General features: G+C 38.8%; 1 pseudogene; it reads left to right on the forward strand.

Moving 5' to 3' along the window:
- Nucleotides 1-668: 668 nt before the first annotated feature.
- On the forward strand, nt 669-9,254 carry LOC143544040 (methyl-CpG-binding domain-containing protein 7-like; annotated as a pseudogene).
- Nucleotides 9,255-9,746: the final 492 nt, after the last annotated feature.

Consider the following 9,746-nt stretch of genomic DNA (forward strand, 5'->3'; position numbering starts at 1 on the left):
TTTCGGTTTCAGGTCTAACCGTAATTAGGGTGATAGTTTTGATCTATAAACAAGGTTAAGAGATATTTGAATGTTGAACAAAAATATACAGCAAGCAGATTCAGGCACTTGAAACTTGACTATAGAATTAAGGTGAGGTTTTATACTTGTTATAATAATTTACACAGAAAGTGACTACTTCTATTAGTTGGTATTTTCAAATTTGAGCAATTAAAAGATGATCACATCTACAGAAAATGAATGTACATTTGACCTTTTAAATCTGTCAAATAATCTGAGAAATTCTTATGCATAGAGGGATTTTGTATAATACTTGATGGCTCTCTAGCTTCTTGATAGGATCGATTATTAAATGAATTAGAATTATATAATACAAGAACAACAATTATACTAAACGTTTTTGTATTATATATGATTATGTGAAGAACTAATGATTACAATGTTGGCCGGAGAGGGATATTTATATCCTCCGATGGTTACTCCGGCAAGGGTTGCGATGCTTCACCAAATAAACGCGTTGAATCGTTTCTAATATTCCTAATTACATTCTTTACACAAACTATCAACTATTTTAAATAGTCTATTTAATTACATTTTGCACCCTAACTATATTAACTGAACTTTCTAACAAAGTTAAACTAAACTACAATAAACTAACGAGATATTTAATGAGATCGGGATTATTTCCAACAGTTGTTGCTGCAGTGACCCCAGAAAGTAAATGGATCACCACCAGAAAGTTTACTTTACCTGAAGATTGGTTTGTGAAGAAGGTACCGCGTAAATCTGGAACTACTATTGACAAGGTGAATAGGTGATATGAATCTATTTTAGATGATTCATTACTGCTTTACTGATTTATTCCAGAAAAATGAATACTTTGTGATGACAAACCATTGCAAATAACTTGATATTTTCAGTATTACTATGATCCAGAAACTGGACGCCAGTTTCGATCACTTATTGATGTTGAGAGATACCTTACACAAGGATTAATACCTACTACTACTAGATCAAAATCCAAGATGCCCAATTACCATGTAAAGGTCATGTTATTCAAACATTGAATTATCTTATTAATCTACTTTAAATAATAAATAATTATTCGTAAGCCTGGCTGGTCGGGTCAAAACAGGTTCAATCAATCAATCAATCAATCATGCCCAGTAAAATCCCAACGACAGCAAAGCTATAAGTAGGGTTTGGGGAGATTGGGATGTAGGCACACCGTACCTCTATCCAAAGGAATAAAGAGGTGGCTTCCAGAGAGACCCTCGGCTCTAAGTACATGTGTATGAAGCAAAATAAAGGAAATCAAAGTTTAACAGTTATATAAAAACTACTACTAATTATAATAATATTAATAATAAGATCACAGTTTAACAGCTATATAAAAGCTAATAATAATAATTATAATAATAATAATATATGTAAGGGAAATACCATTATGGTATGTGACCTAAATAAGTTAAATCTAAGCCCTAAGGTATTCAATTCTCTCTAAAAATCCTTAACTTTAATTCTACTTCTCCACAAATTCCTATCCTCAACCATGTCCTCGGAGAGGTTTAGGTCTATCAAATCATGCCTAATCCTCTCATCCCAAGTCAATTTCGGTCGTCCTCTACCCCTCCTCCCCTCTATAGTAATGTTTTTTACGGATCTAACAGGATTCGTCGTCTGTCTTCTCTTTACATGTCCAAATCATCTCAATTTCCACTCTCTTATCTTGTCTGCTATGTTCGTCACCCCTAATCTCTCGCGAAACACAACGTTTCTTATTCGGTCTAGCCTTGTGTGTCCACACATCCAACGTAGCATTCTCATTTCTGCTACCTCCATCTTCCGCACTTGTGCCTTCTTGATGGCCCAACAATCTGTTCCATATAGCATTGCAGTTCTAACTGCCACCCTATAGAATTTTCCCTTTAGTTTAATCGGGAAACTCTTGTCGCACAATATACCTGTGGCTGCTTTCCATCTACACCATCCTACCTGAACTCGGTGGATCACATCACTGTCTAATTCCCCATCGCTCTGTACAAATGATCCTAAATACTTGAACTTCGTTACCTGTGGGACCACCTGCCCTTCAATTGTGATCTGTGCGTCTTCATTGTCGTTTATCCCACCAAAGTCACAGTGGAGGTACTCCATCTTAGATCGGCTAATCTTTAAACCTTTTGTCTCTAAGGTTGTTCGCCACTCCTCAAGCCTCATGTTTAGATCTTGTTTTTTCTCAGCAAGTAACACAATATCGTCTGTGAATATCATGCACCACGGGAGAGTCCCCTGAATCGACTTTGACAACTCATCCAAGACTACTGCAAAAAGAAACGGGCTCAACGCTGACCCCTGGTGAAGACCTACCTCTACAGGAAAGAAATCAGTATCCCCCACTGGCGCACGGACACTTGTTTCACTCCTGGTATACATATCCATAATTATCTCTATGTATTTCCTGGGCACTCTTCTACCCTCCAAGCACTCCCAGAGCACCTGTCGTGGCACACTGTTGTAAGGCCCCGAACCCGGTGGCCCTACTTTAGCGTCGGATTTACTCATAAACACAGTTCTTCAAATCAGAGTTTATTAAAACTTTTCGCGGAATATGAATCATCAATCATTTGTTACAAAACATTAAATCTTTTCTTTGATACCAAAACACAAAACTTTATATTTAAAACATCTTTACTTCTTTCTTCAGATGCCAGCCGTTCAATCCATGCCGTGTGTCATCCTCATGCTAACTCTCTAATCAGCTCACCTGCGTGCATACTAAAAGTCAGCTACGCTGAGTGAGTTCTAGTTAATCATACAATATCATACAATACCTTCTTACATACATACGTACTTAACCTCATAACTTTCTTTCATACACACATAAGTACTCATACCTTCATTCTTATTTACATACTTTCTTTCTTACTTACATACTTTCTTTACATTCATAATCATACGTTTTAAAAAGCCTTTCGCCCTATAACCTCACAGATATTATAAGGGTCTGGTCCCTAGTTTTCGAATATTAGAAGGGTTCGATTCCCTAACATCACAGATATTATAAGGGTCTGGTCCCTAACATCACAGATATTATAAGGGTCTGGTCCCTAACATCACAGATATTATGAGGGTCTGGTCCCTAACATCACAGATATTATAAGGGTCTGGTCCCTAACATCACAGATATTATAAGGGTCTGGTCCCTAACATCACAGATATTATAAGGGTCTGGTCCCTAACATCACAGATATTATAAGGGTCTGGTCCCTTGGTTTTCGAATATTAGTAGGGTTCGATTCCCTCTTCGTTACCATACAACCATACATCATACCTCGAGTATTATTAGGGCTCGGTACCCTTTTCGTAACCATACAACCATACATTATCATTTCTTTCTTCTATTATCTATATCATGTTCATACACATAAACATACATATCATACTTACCATATTTATAACGTTACAACCTGACAGTAGGTGCAATATCCGAAGATCGTTCACGTACCATCAAGCAATCATTCATACATATCACATATATCACATATGGCATACACTTATCACTTAGGATAAATGTATTAACAACACATCAAGTATGCACACAGCCCCGAAAACATAACAAGGAATGGGGCTAGAAACTCACCTGGACTCTGCTTCTTCCTCTGGTAGCTGTAAATCCCTTCTTTAACTGAGCTCGGCTAACTTACCAACTCAGATCTATCAACAAAATCTCGGGTCTCGGCTTCGAATCTTGATCGGTTAGAATGTGTGTTTGTGTGTGTTTAGGAGAGTGGGGGAAAATGAAGATATTTTGGGATTTTGGGGGTATTTATATCCCTGAAATCCCATTCTCATTTAACCCATCTCAATTAATCCAAATCCATAACCAACGTCCATTACCCGACACTAGCCCGACCCATACCAACTCCTACTCTTTTATTTATTTCCTGATAACCCGAGTAAACTTTCCCTCTATTATTAAGTAATATAATTAATATTATCTTGAAATTTCAGGATGTTACAACTGTCGTAGGCCTTTTCTAGGTCAATAAACACTATATGTAGATCACGCTTCTTCTCCCTATACTTTTCCATTAATCTTCTTATAAGGCGTATTGCCTCTGTGGTGGAACGCCCCGGCATGAAGCCAAATTGGTTGACCGTAACCTGAGTTTCTCGTCTAAGTCTAACCTCAATCACTCTTTCCCATAGCTTCATAGTATGACTTAGTAGTTTAATTCCTCGGTAGTTACCACAACATTGGGCGTCTCCTTTGTTCTTATAGATAGGAACTACAACGCTGCTCCTCCACTGGTCTGGCATCTTACCTGATTTGAGAATACTATTGAACAGAGTAGTTAACCACATGACTCCTTCCTCCCCCAGACACTTCCACACCTCGATGGGTATGTTGTCTGGGCCAACCGCCTTAGACCTTCCCATCCTCCTAAGTGCATCCTTCACCTCTTCTCGTGTGATCCGTCGGCAGTAGCAGTTATTCGATTGTTGTCGTTGAAAGTTTGTGTTGTCATGTTCTTCTTGGTAAGCTCTCCCATTGTTAAAAAGATTGTGGAAGTAGGTTTGCCATCTTAGCTTGATGTCCTGCTCCTTGACCAGTACATGCCCATCTGTATCCTTTATGAACTTCACCGGTCCTATATCTTGCCTTCTACGCTCCCTGGCTTTGGCAATCTTAAACATAGCATGTTCCCCCTCTTTTGTTTCTAGACTTTCATACATCCGTTTAAAGGCCGCCTTCTTTGCTTCCGCCACTGCCTTCTTCGCCTCTATCTTGGCCGTTTTGTAGTTGTCCCTCAATTCCACTCGCTCCTCCTCATTCTTGCACCTCATTAGCTCCCTAAAACATCCTTGTTTGTCCCTTATCTTGTCTTGCACTGCGTCATTCCACCACCAAGACTCCTTATGCCCACTTGTCTTTCCTGTTGTGACCCCGAGAGTCTCCTTTGCTACTTGGATGATCTTTGTCTCCATAGCTTCCCATATATGAGTTGAGTCCCCATTTAGTCGAGCCCGCGTATGCAGTATGAGTTTATCCTTAAACAGTAGGAGATTTTCGTCCTTCAAATTTCCCCATCGAATTCTCGGTGTACCTTTCTTCTCTCGAACAGTCAGCTTATTTCTGAAGGCTATATCTGTCACTAGTAGTCGATGTTGAGTCACAACTGCCTCCCCAGGTATGACTTTGCAGTCCTTCCACCAACGTCGGTCTCCTTGCCTCATCAAAAGGTAGTCAATTTGCGTGTCGCGTCCGCCACTGCTAAAAGTGATTAAATGAGAATCTTGTTTCCTAAAATAAGAATTTATAATACCTAGGTCATGTGCCACCGCAAAATCTAGAAGATCTTTTCCGGTCTCATTCCTATCACCAAAACCGAAACCCCCATGTACGGCTTGAAAACCATCGTTAGCCTTACCAATGTGTCCATTAAAATCACCTCATATGAAAATCCTCTCCCCCCCTAGGTATGCCCCCTACCACTGCGTCTAGGCAATCCCAAAATTCTCTCTTTTCCTGATCCCCTAGGCCTACATGAGGCGCGTAGGCGGAGACTACTGCCACTACTTCCTCTCTTAGTACTAATTTCAACACCATAATCCTGTCATTATGTCTTATCACCTCCACCACACTAGTGTGTATTTCCTTAGCCACTAGAAACCCGACTCCATTTCTCGGGTCAAAACAGGTTTCGATCATAATTCTAATGATTTGTTACAGAAGCAAGATTTTGAAAAAGATCAAGATAATGAATACCATATGATAAATTTGTCCCCCAGATGCTTTCTATCTACAAACCCCGAACTCCCTGATGGTTGGATTGTGAAAGAAGTGCCTCGAAAGTCGGGTGACCATATCGACAAAGTAATTTTTTACTAATTCCATTTTGTTGGCACTTTTTACATGTTTCGTTGAATATAAATTTGTTTTCATGTTATTTTGTAACATCCTAAAATTTATAATGTTGAATAAAGAAAGTTACGTTTAGTGATTTCCGCGTTATTAATTAATTAATATCGAGTAAAGAACGGATCATGGATTTAGATTAATTGAGATGGGTTAAATGAGAATGGGCTTTAGGTCAATGGGCTTTAAGGGATATAAATATCCCCTAAACCAACCTAAAACCTTAAACCCTCATTTCATTTCCATCATAATCTCTACACACTCCAAAACACACACACACCACACACCGCCATATACGGCCGGCGGCCGAGGGAGAGAAACGAGCAAGATCCGAGAGAGAGTAAACGATTAGTTGTGATTAAACAAGTTAAACGAGATCCAAACGAGCACAAAAGGTATGTTCTTGACCTTTAAAGTTTATGTTTTATTGAATGTCCTTAAGCTTAATGATCCAAGCTTTATAGTATATACGGGATATATATACGAACGAAATGGTTAGGGAACGTTAGTGGGTGATGTCGAACCATAACAAGGGTATTAAAATCGCCAAAATGCTTGATAAATATCAAACCTGTAGCTGAACTGGGCAACTTCGCCTGCGAACTGGGCAACTTCGCCTGCAAACTGATAACTTCGCCTGCAAAGCTTAACTTCGCCTTCAAAGCTAACTTCGCCTACGGCCAAGTTCGCCTAGCTGGTAACTTCGCCTAAAGCTAAGTTCGCCTAAGGTTTAACTTTGCCTAAAGCTAAGTTCGCCTAAGGTTTAACTTCGCCTAAAGCTAAGTTCGCCTAAGGTTTAACTTCGCCTAAAGTCAAGTTCGATTAGAAAATAAATTAAAAACCTAATGGAAAATGTGTTAAGACAGTTAATGTAAATAAAATTTTTCCAAAATGACCTGGAAGGAGCTGCCAGGGGCTCTGCCCCTTGGACCCTGCTAGGGGCTGCCGCCCCTAGACCCCGCTGCCAGGGGCGCTGCCCCCGGACCCCCGTTCGTTGTGGGTTGTATAAAGATAGAAATACAACATGAGTAGTAGTAGTTAATTGATACATGTAAATATTATACAGTTAGCCGTGCACAGCTCAAGAAGGGAATAACGATTAACGTAGAGCGTAACAGGATTCAGGTGAGTTTCTAGCCCCATTTATGTGTTATGTTTTCGGGGCTGTGTGCATACTCTATGTGTTGTTAATACATTTATCCTAAGTGATAAGTGTATGCCATATGTGATATATGTGATGGATATGAATGATTGCTTGTCGGTACGCGAACGATCTTCGGATATTGCGCGTACTGTCAGGTCAAAAATAAAGGTACGAATATTATATATCGAAGATGTATGAACATTACAAATGAATACTTGTCGGGGCGTGAACGATCTTCGGATATTGCACGTATCGACAAGAGGTATGGGTGTTAAATGAATGATGTAAAGAACGCCTAGAGTGTTCTTATGCTATAATGTAATTATTGTATATGTGAAGTATGTGTATACAGGTACACGAATGGTATGTGAGTTCTACGTTCGACATAGTAAGTTAGGATGGCAAATCCCTCTAGCTTTTGTCGGACATAGACTCGGCTGGTGATGGCGTAGTTAAGGACTGCGGGCCTTATACGTAATGTAGATGATAGATGTAAACGTAGATAGGGACGGTGGGCCTTATACGTGTTACAGATAATAGACGACAACGTAGTTAAGGACTGCGGGCCTTATACGTAAAGTAGATGATAGAAGTAAACGTAGATAGGGACGGTGATCCTTATACGTGTTACAGATAATAGACGACAACGTAGTTAAGGACTGCGGACCTTATACATATTATAGATAGGCATCAGCATAGGAAAGGACTGTGGACCTTATACGTGCTGTATTTGTATTGTGGTAGCATAGGGGAGGACTGCGGACCTCGTACGTGCTATAGTTTAGGTTGCAACATAGGGAAGGACTGTGGACCTTGTACGTGTTGTGGATGTAGGATGGTATAGGGAAGGACTGCGGACCTTGCACGTACCATAAATGGTGAACATAGGTAAGGACTGCGGACCTTTTACGTGTTCACGACCTTGAGTACAGGTATAGACGGCGGACTATGAACGTACTCTCGGTAGACTGAGGTTAGTGATTGTAGATATGTATGTATGTATGGTAGTAAGTATGTATGTAGAACAGAAGGGTAACTAGTTAGGTATGGATATGTATCTTCGGATATGTATGTATGTGTATGTATTGTATGGCGTCCGATTAACTAGAACTCACTCAGCGTAGCTGACTTTTAGTATGCACGCAGGTGAGTAGAATGAGACAACTAGCTTGAGCGGGCACATGGTGGGCGAATAGGAGACTGGCATTTGAAGACTCAAGATGTTTTAATGTAATTGACGTTTATTTTGAAAGACAAGAATGTTTAATTAAGGCAAGTTTTGGATTGTTGTAACGTTTCATGAAAGTTTTTATATTCCGCGAAAGTTTTAATGAACTCTGATTTGTAAGAACTGTGTTTATGAGTAAATCCGACGCTAAAGTAAGGCTACCGGGTTCGGGGCCTTACATATTATCCTTTTTGTAGTATTATTATGAGCCGGGGACCGGACACATGTTCAGATCTTTAACATCTGTTCAAAAGCATCTAGCACAACTTGAAGAAGAAAATTCACCTTTATCAATAGTACTAGAATAATTAAGAGATAATAATATACCCCTTTCCAAGGCTTTTAAGTTAATCACTTCCATGAAGGTTTGACTTAACTATTTGACTGAATATTAAAACGGAAACTTATAATTTGACTTGCTATTTGGTTTTACAGAGTTATGGTTCATATGATTCATGGAAAAAAAGCTTTTCAAGGAAAGAACAAGGTTCATCAGTTAGCAATGCTCCTCCAAACAAGATCAATTGGGTTATTTCTAGCACTGCAGGAGATACTTGGAATGCTTTTGTTGGAGATGAACTGGTTCCGGATTTTATGAAGCAACAATGGGCAAAAAGATTCATGTTCACCATCAATGACTACAATTATAATGAACAGGTATTTAGTGTGAAATGGATTTTTTTTCTTAAATCATAAAATAATATATTCTAGTCTAGTTCTATCCGTTACATAGACATGGAACGTTCACTTGAGTTTATATTTTATATTTAATATGTATTTTTTTATAGAATGTTTTTGATATTTTATGTCTTTGTTTTGCTTCGTTAAATTCAAATGAACGACGATGAATAAGGCCATTTCTGATTATACAAATTTGGGCCGTTGCAGGAATGAATCTGAGGCTGGCTTTTGTGTTTTTTGATTCAGATAATGCTGCAACCAAGTTTGATGGAAATTAGGAATATAATCATGTACATTATCAAAACTAATGATGTTTGTAGTTTTATCAATGTCTATCAGTTTCCTGTTTGAATCTTGAGTTTTCTAATCACGCGATGATATGGATGAAAATAAATTTTTGTGAAAACAAAACATGACAATCTTCAAGTTTATAAGTCTAGCAAAACATAAAAATTGAAACTTCCAATATTTTGATACTTTAAAGAAAACAGAAACATAAGTTTTCGAAATAGAGAGCTACGTCATCTCTCACGACCGCAGCGCTTATGTCATCATGTAATATACTTTTTTTTTGGTGGATACTGCTTAACCACCACCGCCTTCAGGATTCAATCGTCCACAGACACCTTATAAGCCGAAAACTGATCAAATAGGGTATGTGCCAGATCTGCCACAAGAACATGTATCACGAGAAGGCCCTTAAATGTGATATTGACTCAGTAATCAGAGCGCTTTATTATGTATTCTTGTGTTTTGTTACATTCAAAAGG

The sequence above is a fragment of the Bidens hawaiensis genome, unplaced genomic scaffold (genome assembly GCF_021521415.1).
Source record: "Bidens hawaiensis isolate Kalapana, Puna unplaced genomic scaffold, B.hawaiensis_p1.1 tig00013426_1, whole genome shotgun sequence".
Lineage (NCBI taxonomy): Eukaryota > Viridiplantae > Streptophyta > Magnoliopsida > Asterales > Asteraceae > Bidens > Bidens hawaiensis.